Raw genomic sequence first — 13233 nt, forward strand, 5'->3', positions numbered from 1 at the left:
CAATCGGTCGTGTTCGTTTAAGGTAGTTTCTTAGGTTAGCGCATGGTGCGTCCACATCTCGTCTCGGCCTCAGCTCGGGATCCTAAGCCAAAGAGGCCTTGACCCCGAGCCTTGGACCTAGACCAGCACACATGAGCTTTTGCCATTGAGTTGTTAAGCGAGGACCGCGTCCCGAGTCCGAGCTGAGCTCCAGCCTGGTTTTATGATGGAACCGGCCTTACTTGTCAGTCGAGTATTCTGGAGATCTCCCCTCCGAGCTCCGAGGTGAGCAGCGAACTCAACCCGTTGAGTCGAGTTTCTCCGCAACAGGTGACACAGATGTGAGTGGTCAGATGATTCCTCTCTGGTCGGGCAGTAGTGGGGCGGTCCGAGATCTTGCAAGTAGGTTCTGGTATGATCTTCACATCAATCGCCTCGGTCTAAACCGTCAACCCCAGTGCTAAAGCTCAACTGAGGCCGAACCGAGCATCATCCTTCAGATCAGGCCAGTTTTACTCTTATGTATTCGATCCGGTTAATGTGGCGTCGGACCTTGGAATTGAAGAGGCTCAGATCTTCCCATAACAGAAGCCCCCTACTTTCTAAGTTCGGACACGGACTCAAAGAGTAAACATATACGAAAGATCAATCGTTTTCCCTATCATATCTTCCACACGTGCGAGTGCAATTATAATTTCTATATTTAAAGAGATACGTCCTCGGGGCTTCTTATCCGCGGCCAACCTCCAGCAGACATGTGGTGACGGTTAAGATCTCGAATCATTGTTGAACCTATGGCTAACTGCCACGTATGCCATGGGAGACGTTCGAGCGACGTTTCCCCTGCCCGAGCGCCGCTTCCGCTACTCTGAGCTCGTAATCCAATGTCAGAAATACGTGGCCTGGCAGAGCTTGAACCAGTGATCTGCAGCCACGTATGTCCTGGAGTCGACTTGTGACGATTCAGTTGCGGCCATCATGCCTCGCCATTAATGTAGAGATCCTTCCCAGGCTATATAATTCCTAGCATTTCGGAAACGCTTCTCACTTATGCATTCCAAATTTGTGTGGCTGTTGGTTTCCTAAGGAGGTGATTTTTGGTGAAGGCGATTCCGACCGATTTGAATTTTTCGGCGAGGCGATTCCGACCGATCAGGGGTTTCTGACGAAGGTGATTCTCGGTGGACATCCACTGAGCCTTTCCTCCCTTCCTTTAGCGTCGCTTCTTTTTCCTTTGCTTCTACGGAATGTCGTCTGATATGGATATGATCCGAGAAGACTATGATAATTCCGAGCCGGCAAGCTCGGATGACAGGAGAGGGGCATTCGAAGGCCCTTTAGAAGCAGTGCCTCTGTTCCCTCTGCCCCGAAGAAACAAGGAGGCGGGGGCTAGGACTCATCGAGTGGGCAATAAGAGGGCCACCCGAGCCCCTCGAGACTTGACTATAGGCATCGCCGAGATGCTTGCGAGCGGGCGGGCCTCGGAGGTTATCCCGGGAAGCTCCATATTAACGGAGTCCCAAATGGGGTGGATCCGCTCAGAGTTTGAGATCCCAAACTTCGTGCAGATAAGGGCGTCAGAGCCCCTCGACACCTTCGATGCACCTGCTGAAGGGGAAGTTGTCATTTTTCTTTGTGCGTTGCAATGTGGGCTCCGACTCCCCATGCACCCCTTTGTCCGAGCCCTGACTGCTTACTTGGGACTAGCTCCCTGCCAACTCACCCCCAACGCTGGGAGGGTTTGGATCTCTTCCTTCATCATTTGGTGTCAAGTTGGGAACCCAGAGTTGACACTAGAGAAGTTTGTAAGCTTGTACTTGGTCAAGCATGACAGCCAAGAGTCGTGGTACTACTTCGCAACTTGAGGCAGCAAGGGGTCGGGGCTGGTCATGAATCTTTCGTCATCTAACAAGGACTGGAAGAACAAATGGTTTTGGGCTTCAGGTAAATGGGAGGCACCGACGGCGGAGCTTGGAAACTTGATGACTTAGGTCCCCACTCGATTTGACACCCCAGGTCGGACCTTACACCTTTTTTTAAATTTTTTGTATCCCTTTTCCTTCTGTTGTGATTTGACTAAAGCTCTTCTTTTATTTCTGTAGACTTTCCGAAGGGTTCGCCTCTCCTTACCTCGGACCTGAAGAATCAGGTTGCTAAGGCCAGGGCGTGCTCAGGAGACCTCTGCTCTTACTCAGATTTGATCAAAGCCGCTAATCTTCATTGGTCCGAATTTTGCACGTCCAAGCCTCTCCCCACTTCCTTCAATGAGTTTATCTTGTGCTTCTTACCTTGAAAGGACTGAGCCTCTTGACTTGGTTGCTGATTCATTACTTTCTCCCGCAGGCATGGCCGAAGCAGCTGAGTCCAGGAGAAGGAAGGCTGTACCGACTGTCGATGAGATGCTGAGAGCCGAGCCCCAAACAAGGACGACTGTTCGGAGGAGGCAGGTGGCTCCAGCAGTGAGGGTCCCTCGACCCCAATTACTATCGTTGCAGCTCTAGCTGCAGCTTCAATTTCTGTTGCTGCAGCTCCGGCTCCAGCACCTGTTGCGGCCGAGGCCACTGTTGTCGATGCTCCAACTCCAACCCTTCCTCCTGTCGTCGCCCCTACTGAAGCACCTCCCCCGGCCCCTAAGGCCTGCATAGCTGTCCCCTCTTCATCCAAGCAGGAGGAAGCTGTTCGATGGCTGTCGCCATGCTCTCCCCTTCTGAAGTCAGGAATAACCTCAGGATCGAGGCTTAGGCCTCAGCAGGCAGTAGGACTAGGGCTGAGGAAGCAAGAGGATCGGTTCAGGTGGGGACGAGCAGAGAGAGGTTCCAGCCGGGCTATCATATGTCTTACCTGGTTCAGTGGGCTGTCAAACATGCCCCGGAGGAGGAGATAGCCGGCCTTTTCACCAAATCGAACGAATCTTTCATTAATGACATGGCTTCAGTCTTCTACCGGGTATTTCTGCTAACCTTCCTTGTGAAAAGGCCGAGCTATATGTCCTAGAGGGGGGGTGAATAGGACTATGCCAAATTAAAATGATAATAATGGAATTTAAATAATTAAAAGAAAGATAGCACTTTAAACAATCCACAATACGGAAATGTAAAGCAACCTCAAAATTTTAATATTGAGAGATTGATACAAATGTTATTCTAAGGACAACCTTATACTATAAAAACCAAGGGTTTATGGCAGGACAACCTTACTAGAACGGTTTGTGTATCAAGAACTCAAACTGAAGAGGAATGAAAGAAGGAAATAGCTAAAAAGGAAATTTAAGCTATTACAACATTCCCCACAATGCTGAAATGTAAAGATTACAACATTCACATCCACAAATACATCCCACAAACTTGAATGATAAAAGATATAGAAAATAAACCACACATCTACAAAACACAAAGAATTATAGTGGTTCGTTTGTGTATACACCAACTGATAAAAAACAGCCACACTACTCCACTCCTAATATCCTCACACAGTGGATATTAGTGTTCACTATGAAAATAGGTTTTTCCAGGTTCACCTAAAACCCTCACAATTGTGTCTTTCAAGTGGGCTTACACAATTCAAAAAACTCCACACTCTGAGTTTTCTGGATCTCCTCACATAGCCAAAAGAATGAGATTTTTCTAACTCAATCTCAAAAGAAACCAAAACAAGGGAAATTACAATAATGTAAAATACCTGGATTTCTCCTTTTGTTGGAACCTGGAAGAACAAAATCGGAGTAGAAGTTCGAATATAAAAGTTCAATGTCCACACTCACTTATGAAATGGTTCTAGGTTCTAAATTAATTTTAAATTAAATCAAGTTGGGCTAACTCTATTTGATTTTGATTCCAAGAAGTGGGAATACTTTAATCCCTCTTTCAAATCAAATTGGAATGCAGAATACAAAATCAAATATAAAAAGCTAATAAAAGAGAATATTAAATATGCACAATATAACTTAAGAAGTTTACAAACTTATCTCTCAGAGTAATGTCTTGATTATACTTGAATTGAATGAAATACTCTGAAAATCGTGCTCTATTTATAGGTAAAGAAATCACGTTCATGACTGGTCCTGTGGACACTACGACTGGTCGTAGGACCAACAGATTTTTGAAATTTTGAGTGCGATCGGATAAAGTTGCTCCACGACTGGTCGTAGGCCCTTCACGACTGGTCGTGGGACCTTTACGACTGGTCGTGTGGAGCCAGAAACAGTTACTAGAGTTTGAGTCGTGGCTGCAGGACTGGTCGTGAACGAGTCATGCACTGTTCACATGACCGGTCAAACAGTCTTCAGGACTGGTCGTGGCTTAACAAAAAATTTCAAAATTTTGCAACAAACTTAGGACTGTCTTGAAATTTCTTGGACTAATCGAGCCAGTGCTAGGACTAGTTGAACAGAGTCTAAGACTAGTCGAAGAACAGTCCAAACACTTATAAAATGATTCAATTTGAATTATGTATTTGATTGCTTGCCTCCAAGTTCAGAGGTTCGTAAGTAGTATCCCGTGAATACAGGGTCGATCCCACAGGGAGATGAATTGTGAGAAGAAAAAAAAATCAAATGCAAAACAAACTAAATAATAAAAATTAATCTGATGATTTGATTTTGGAATTTTTGAATGGATGTAATTCAATTGAATAAAATAACACCCAAGCTTCAAAGTTCCACACATAGGTTAATGTTCCAAAATCATGATGACTTAGATAACACAACTAGGATCTAAACACTATGGTCAGCCTAATCGAAAAATAAAACACTTTAAATATTTTAATAAATGATATAAAAGATTAGAAAATAATGAATTTTCACCATTGACATATATTCTCAAGCGCCAGTGATTTTAAGTATTCAATATTTATAGGATAATGAATATCGAAGAAATATAACAGGTTGAGAACATCTCCTATCTAGGAAATCTGATTGATCTAGGGTAAGCCTATCCATTAATGTGGATCTCATATGATGAAAACGTATGAATCTTACAAGATGATAAAAAATAAAACCTAAATAATAGATAATATGCATACACCATTTTTCTCATCATTAAAACAATTAATCATCATAATCTTAAAAAAATATTAAACCCATGTGCTTCCCTTCTAGCTTGGGCTAGAGGGAACTTAGAAAAATATAATTAAATTGCAGAAATAAAAAGCAACAAGAAAAAAAGAAAAAAAAATACAAATAGAAAAGATCTAAAATAAAAAACAACAACTTATAAAGCTTTAATAAAACTAAAAACTCTTTAAAAACCCTAAATATTGCTCCTGAATGCTTCTAATGATGTTTAAGAATGCCCTAGGAGGCCCTATTTATAAGTAGGGAACTCCAATTTTCGTACAAAGTTGAAAACCCTAGAAAATGCCTCAAATATACGTATTTTTCCAAAATAGACTTCTCGCTGCATAGTTCGTTTAAAACAGACTTCCTGCTACGCAGTTTTTCAAAATAAACTTCACAACTTCGTAATACACTTTTTCAAGACGATTTCAGGATTCTTCACTTCAAATCTTCGATTTTCTTCATTCCTCGCTTGGTTTTCTTGGATCTTTGGCATGTGAATTCTTCAATCTTGATCTCCTAAGATCCATCTCTTGCCTTGGTGATTTTTGAGTATCAAATTCTTACTTTTTAGTACTATTTTTCAATCCAAGCTCTTAAATTCACCTTGCAACACATACATGAGTAAAATAGAATATTAAGATGATTTATGTTCATAAAATCAAGATATAAATGGAAAAATTATGCAATATTTGAGTCTCAACACACCCCCCAACCAGCATTTTGATAGTTCCGAGCAAAATAAGCGAAGAAAAATAAAAATAAGAATAAAAATTAATTTTAAAAATAAAATTAAAATGAAAAAAATTCTAACTACATCACTTTCGCAGGTAATCTCGATTGCATTTAGCATATGCAACAAGCCTTTAAACCCCTAGGTTTCCCCTAGTGGACGAGTTATAGTCTCGTAAGGGTTTCCAGAAATGTTACCCACAAACATTGAAAATAAGAAAAATATTTCAACGCTAAAAAATTTATACAATTATGCCTCCATTCATCATATGAATTCCAAAACAAAACAATACTTAACCTAAGTCTAAAGTTAGTTAGAATCTCAATTTTCTAATCCATTACATCCATGAGTTCAAAGACCTAATCAAAATTTAGAATAGTTATAACCCAATATCCTTAGGTGCTTCGTGACACTAGTCTAACTTTGAGAAATATACATGTTCTCTATCCTAACTCCTTTCAATCATCCCAAGAATATGAAATCTCTAATTATCTCATTTTTTTATGACATTTCTTCTTTTATCATCACATCCTCATTATTATAGACCATCATTAAATGAAGATTCTCACCGAGTTTGCTTCATAACCTAAGATATCGTACTTGTAATGGTAACAGTAAAGGATACTTAGGTATCCTTACTTCGGATTACTGACACGATGGTTATGGTCATTGCATTCATGCTCTATAATAAAAATTTCTTTTTTCCATCACTCTTTTTTTTCCTTCAATATTCTCTCTTTTAAACATATATCAATGGTACTAATTCATTCAACCTTGTTTGAATCAAAAGTTGTTATTCTAGTTCACATATCATATTCCTCACTTAGTTAGCTAGGGTGTATTGTGAATTCAGTACATCAAATTACAACTCACTTTAAACTAGTGATTAGATAATTGAACTCAAGTTTATAATTTTCAGTTGTCAGATTTCTGACTACTATCAACCTAGACTAAGTATTAACTTTACCTTTGGAATTCGTAAAATATCATATTCACATTCTTGTATATAAAAATATTATTTTGAAAATGTTAAATTTTTTTTCCCATAAACCTAAAAAAAATAAACTTAAACCTAACTGAAACCTAAAAATTAAAAAAAAATTTGAAACCCCAAAAAAAAAAAAAAAAACTTTCACATGGATGACTATCCACACCCCCCAACCTAAAATCTACATTGTCCCCAATGTAATGATAATGTAATGTAGAAAATAATAAAAATAAAAGAAAGGGTGGATAGTACCTGCCATGAAAAACCCACCTGCTATGTGACACTAAAAAAATTGAATATGATATAAATCATATATAAATGCTCCGTCAGACCAGGAGCATCAATCTGAATATTCTGGCTCATGAAGAAGGAAGGACTCCTCTCCCACATGAAAGTTTTTCACATAAGGCTTCAATCTCTAACCATTAACCTTGTACACATTGCCATTACGTGGATTCCCAATTTCAATAGCCCCATAAGTATAAACATTCTTCACAATGAAGGGGCTTATCCATCTTCATCTTAACTTTTTCAGAAAGAACTGGAGACGGGAAATGTACAATGGGACCTTTTGCTGAGGTTCAAAATTCTTCCTCGGGATATTTTTATCATGAAAAGCTTTGGTCCTCTCTTTGTAGATTTTAGAATTTTCATAAGAGTCTCTTCTCAACTCCTCTAATTCATTTAACTCTAATTTCCTTTGTCCACTTGCTTGATCCATATCAAAGTTTAATTTTTTTATTGCCCAATAGGCTCTGTGTTCCAATTCCACAGGTAAGTGGCAAGTCTTCCCATACACCAATCTGTATGGAGACATTCCAATCGGGGTCTTATAAGCAGTCCTGTAAGCCCATAAAGCGTCAGATAGTCTGAGGGACAAATCATTCCTATCTGGCCTTATAGTTTTCTCTAAAATGTATTTGATTTCCTGATTAGAAATCTCAGCTTGCCCACTCGTTTGTGGGTGGTATGGGGTGCTCACTTTGTGCTTGTTGTCATATTTCTTCATCAAAGCCTCAAATGTTCTATTGCAAAAGTGAGACCCGCCATCACTAATGATGGCCTTTGGAGTTCCAAATCTAGCAAAAATATTTTTCTTAAGGAATCGCATGACCACTTTATTGTCACTGGTCCTACTTGGAACTGCCTCAATCCACTTTGAAACATAGTCCACATCAACCAATATATAAAGAAATCCAAAAGAAAATGGAAATGGACCCATAAAATCAATACCCCAACAATAAAAAATCTCCAATGGTAAAATTGGGGATAAAGGCATTATGTTGCGTCGGGACACTCTTCTCAACATTTAACATCTATCACAAGCAACACAGAAAGCATGGGTGTCTTTAAATATGGTGGGCCAGTAAAAACCATACTGCAGGATTTTTGTAGTGGTTTTCTTAGCAAAAAAATGGCCACCACATGCTTTCATGTGACAAAAAGAAATAACACTTTGAACTTCATCCTCTTGGACACAACGCCTAAAAATTTGATCAGTCCCATATTTATATAAATACAGGTCATCCCAGAAGAAGTTCCTAACTTCGGTTTCAAAACGTTTCCTATCATGTGACTTCCAATGATATGGCATTTTTTCCGTTACAAGATAGTTCACTATATCCGCATACCAAGGCAATTTGGAGATCGCAAATAATTGTTCATCAGGGAAAGTGTCCTGGATATGTATCTCCTCAGTGGAATCATCTAACATCAATCTAGAAAGGTGATCGGCCACTACGTTTTCTACTCATTTCTTATCTTTTATCTCTAAGTCAAATTCTTGGAGTAGGAGGATCCATCTCAAAAGTCTCAGCTTTGCATCCTTCTTAGATAACAAATATTTCAAAGCTGAGTGGTCCGTGAAAATGACCACTTTGGATCCCAGTAAGTAGGACCTAAACTTATCTAAAGCAAAAACTACTGCAAGTAACTCTTTTTCAGTTGTTGAGTAGTTCACTTGGGCCGAGTTTAGAGTTTTACTCGCATAGTAAATAACATAGGGCCGTTTATCTTTCCTTTGACCCAAAACAGCCCCTATGACATAATCACTTGCATTGCACATTAGTTTAAAAGGAAGTGTCCAATCTGGTGGACGCATGATAGGTGCAGTGGTAAGGGATGATTTAATTTTATTAAAGGCACTTGCACACTCATCTGTCCACTTAAATGGAACATCCTTTTGAAGAAGATTAGTCAAGGGTCTAGTAATGGCACTAAAGTCCTTGATGAATCTTCTATAAAAACCAGCATGCCCTATAAGTGATCTAATATCTCTAACAGTTTGGGGGATAGGTAGATTTGCTATAATGTCGAGTTTTGAGCGATCTATCTCGATTCCATTTTTGGAGATAACATGGCCCAAAACAATTTCCTTTTGAACCATAAAATGACATTTCTCCCAATTTAAGACAAGGTGTTTCTCTTCACATCTAGACAAGACAAGAGATAAATTGTTGAGGCATTCCTCAAAACTACTCCCAAATACAGAGAAGTCGTCTATAAAAACCTCAAGAAACTTTTCAACTATATTTGAAAAAATACTTAACATACACCGTTGGAAAGTTGCTGGGGCGTTACACAATCCAAATGGCATCCATTTGAAAGCAAACGTGCCAAATGGACAAGTGAACATGGTTTTCTCTTGGTCTTCCAAGGCTATCTCTATTTGGTTATATCCAGAAATCCATCAAGAAAACTATAAAATGAGTGACCTGCTACCCTCTCTAAAACTTGATCAATGAATGGTAGAGGGAAATGGTCCTTCTTTGTGACTTGGTTCAATTTTCTATAGTCAATACAAACACGCCAACCAGTGGTGACACGTGTTGGCATAAGTTCATTATTAGAATTCTGCACAATAGTTATTCCAAATTTCTTTGGGACTACTTGAGTTGGACTCACCGAAACACTATCGGATATTAGGTAGATGATTCCCACATCCAATAATTTGATCACCTCATTTTTTATAACTTCCATCATGTTTGGATTGAGACGCCTTTGAGGTTGTCTAATTGGTTTGGCGTCATCATCGAGGTGGATCCGATGGGTGCATATGGAAGGGCTTATACCTTTAATGTCAAAAATGGTCCAGCTCAAGGCTCCTTTGTGGTCCCTTAGAACTTTCAACAATTTAATCTCTTGATCCTTCTCTAAAAATGAAGAGATCACCACAGGATAAGTTTTATTTTTCCCTAAGTATACATACTTAAGCTCATTTGGTAATGGTTTTAAATCAAGCTTTGGATCATTGGTTGGTGATGGCAGAGGTCGCAAGTCTTCGATAGATAGGATTTGAGTGCGCGGTCTCCATTGGTACATACCAATGTCCTGGGTGGTAGTGCTCTCATTATCATCAGAAATTTCAGCAAGCACTTTTTCTAAATCAGAATTTTTCAAGTCTCCAATGACTTGAATCAATTCCTCAGTCAGACTAGGTTCTACTTCCTCTTCTTCTATCAAGCAGTCCATGAGATTCAACTCATGGGTCTCATTATTATCAATAGGCTGCTTACATAGATTGAAAATATTTAGCTCTAGAGTCATGCTACCAAAAGACAAGTTCATCATTCTATTCCTGCAATTTATGATTGCATTTGAAGTTACTAGGAATGGGCGGCCTAAAATGATGGGAACTTGAGTGCTAGCATTTACACATGGTTCAGTGTCTAGTACAATAAAATCCATGGGGAAGTAGAATTTCTACACTTGGACTAGCACGTCCTCTAAAATTTTCCTTGGTACCTTAATAAAACAGTCAGTGAGTTAGAGTATAATCATGGTTAGTTTAAGCTCGCCTAACCCCATTTGTTTGTAAACTGAATAAGGTACTAAGTTGACACTTGCACCCAAATCTAGCAAAGCATGCTCAATTTGAAAATTTCCAATAATACAAGGAATAGTGGGACTTCCCGGGTCTTTATATTTGGGTACAACCCTTTGTTGAATGATAGCGCTCACTTTCTCTATAAGGAAGGCCTTTTTGTGCACATTTAATTTCCTCTTTACAGTGCACAAGTCCTTGAGATATTTAGCATATGATGGAATTTGTCTAATGGCATCAAGTAGAGGAATATTGACAGTAACCTTTTGGAGCACATCCGACACCTCTTGATATTTCATGGGGACAGTTGGATTCCGAAGTCTAGATGGGAACGGAACTGGAGGCTCATATGACTTAGTCTTTTTATCCTTTTGCTGTTGCGACTCTTGAACCATAGCCAGTTCATCATTTTCTTGAGATTTTGGCTCATCCTTCGGTATTTCTACCTGTTGTATTATCTTGTTATCGACCTCTTTTTCACTTCTTAAGATAATGATGGCCTTAGCTTGTTCATGATGTAGCTCACTTGGATTTGAGTCTCCAATGAAATGTGTGTTTCGAGGGTTTGGCACAGGTTGAGAAGGGTGCCTTTTTCCCTAGCATTTAGTTGAGTCTCAATCATAGCCACAACTGTCTTTAATTCCTGATTTGATTGGATTATAGACTGATTCATTTGAGCTTGAGAGTTCATGAATGTGGTCAATGCATCCTGCACAGATGATCGCTTTGGCGGGGGCACATATGGTGCATTGTTAGGTGCCCCAAAGAAGTTATTTTGTGGAGGCATTTGAGGTGCATTGGGCATATTAATTTGTGGTCCATTCCTCCAATTAAGATTAGGATGGTTACGCCAATTTGGATTGTACGTATTTCTCAATGGGTGCATAACTGACCTTTGGTAATTATTTATAGCATTTGCTTGATCATGCTCATGCGTGATATTTTGTACAACTGAGATTATTGGACAATCCTTTGTGTCATGGTCTGTACCACCACAAATGTTACAAAAATTACGTAAGGAAGTGTTTGCTTTAACCATATCAACCTTCCTAATTTCCAAGGCTTCGACCTTTCTAGCCAATGCAGCGAATTTTGCATTAAGGTCGTCTTCCTCTCTTAGGACATACATTCCCGCTTTCTCTTTAGGAATGAGTCTAGTTTGGTCTGATTTAGCAGAGACATCCCATGTATGAGTATTCTCTGCTAACATATCTAGAAAATCCCAAGCCTCATTATGATCTTTGTCAAGAAAGGTTCCACCACACATCATCTCTATGAACTGACGGGTATCTATGGTGACCTCCTTTCGGAAAGCATCAATCACGTGCCATGGTTCATAACCATGATGTGGACAAGTAATTAGAATGTCTTTGAAGCGCTCCCAAACTTGAAAAAATAGTTCATTCCCCTTTTGGGAGAATGACATGATTTCTTGTTTTAGTGCATTTGTTTTGTGCTCGGGAAAGAACTTTTTCAAAAATTCTCTACTTAAGGCTTGCCATGAAGTGATGGTATTAGGTCTTAGAGAGTTGAGCCATGCTTTGGCCCGATCCTTTAGAGAAAATGAGAATAACATAAGCTTAAGTACATCCCTATTGCCATTGTTTACTTGTAACGTTGCAATTACTTCCTTAAAGTCCTTGATGTGCAAGTAGGGGCTTTCAGAATCTTAGCCATGAAATTTAGGAATTAATTGAATCACACCTAGTTTAAAATCAATATTCCCTGTGTAAGATAGTAAAGTTGATCTTTCAGGGTGTAAATATTCACGTAAAGTCCGTGGTTGGTTTAACACATTCCTATGAACTTCATTTTCATCCTCAAGAGGAGGATTATTTTGATTTATAGTTGGATCTGGCAGATTTGGATTTGGATTATCAACTGGGTCTGCCATGGAATCCAAGTGATGTTGAGTGCCTCTTCTAAGTGAATGATCAAGGCCTGGAACTAGTCCCCCTTAAGAGGAGAGTCGATTGTTTTGATCCCTACTCCAACGGGACATAAACCATCCACACCACACAACAAATACCACTAATTCAAATAGCAAGTATGATACTTAAAATAAAAATAAAAACTTAAATCAACAACCCAGGTGGCAGGGTCAACCATGAGGGTTCAGTCCACAAAGAAAAATAAATTAACAACCCAGGTGGCAGGGCTAACCATGAGGGTTCAGTCCACAAAGCAAAATAAATCAACAACCCAGGTGGCAGAGCCGACCATGAGGGTTCAGTCCATAAGGTAAAATAAATCAACAACCCAGGTGGCAGAGCCAACCATGAGGGTTCAGTCCACAAAGCAAAATAAATCAACAACCTAGGTGGCAGGGCCAACTGTGAGGGTTCAGTCCACAAAAAATAAAAATAAATAAATAAATAAAGTAAAACTAATGCATAAATTAAACTATGTTAATCTGAAAAATAGATTCAACGGATGATCTTTATGATCAAACAACAACTATAGGACAACCATAGCACTTGGGTAATAAAATCCCAAGTAGGGCAACCTTATGTCATAGTTAATGCTTGAAAGACTCAACTGAATTTATTTTCAAAGAAAAAGAAAAGAAGAAAAAATAAAATAAAATAAATCTATAGAAAATCTGGAGGGTTTAGAAGAAAACTTACCTTAGCTATCTTGCACAGATCTGATCTATC

The 13233-nt window shown here is 39.2% G+C and overlaps 1 non-coding gene across 1 annotated transcript; it reads left to right on the forward strand.

Annotated features, from left to right (window-relative positions):
* The first annotated feature begins 11913 nt into the window (after nucleotides 1–11913).
* On the forward strand, nucleotides 11914–12020 carry LOC131238384 (small nucleolar RNA R71). The gene has a single exon (XR_009167788.1). It is a non-coding gene; the product is annotated as a small nucleolar RNA R71 (small nucleolar RNA).
* Nucleotides 12021–13233: the final 1213 nt, after the last annotated feature.

This window comes from Magnolia sinica, chromosome 2 (assembly GCF_029962835.1).
Source record: "Magnolia sinica isolate HGM2019 chromosome 2, MsV1, whole genome shotgun sequence".
NCBI lineage: Eukaryota > Viridiplantae > Streptophyta > Magnoliopsida > Magnoliales > Magnoliaceae > Magnolia > Magnolia sinica.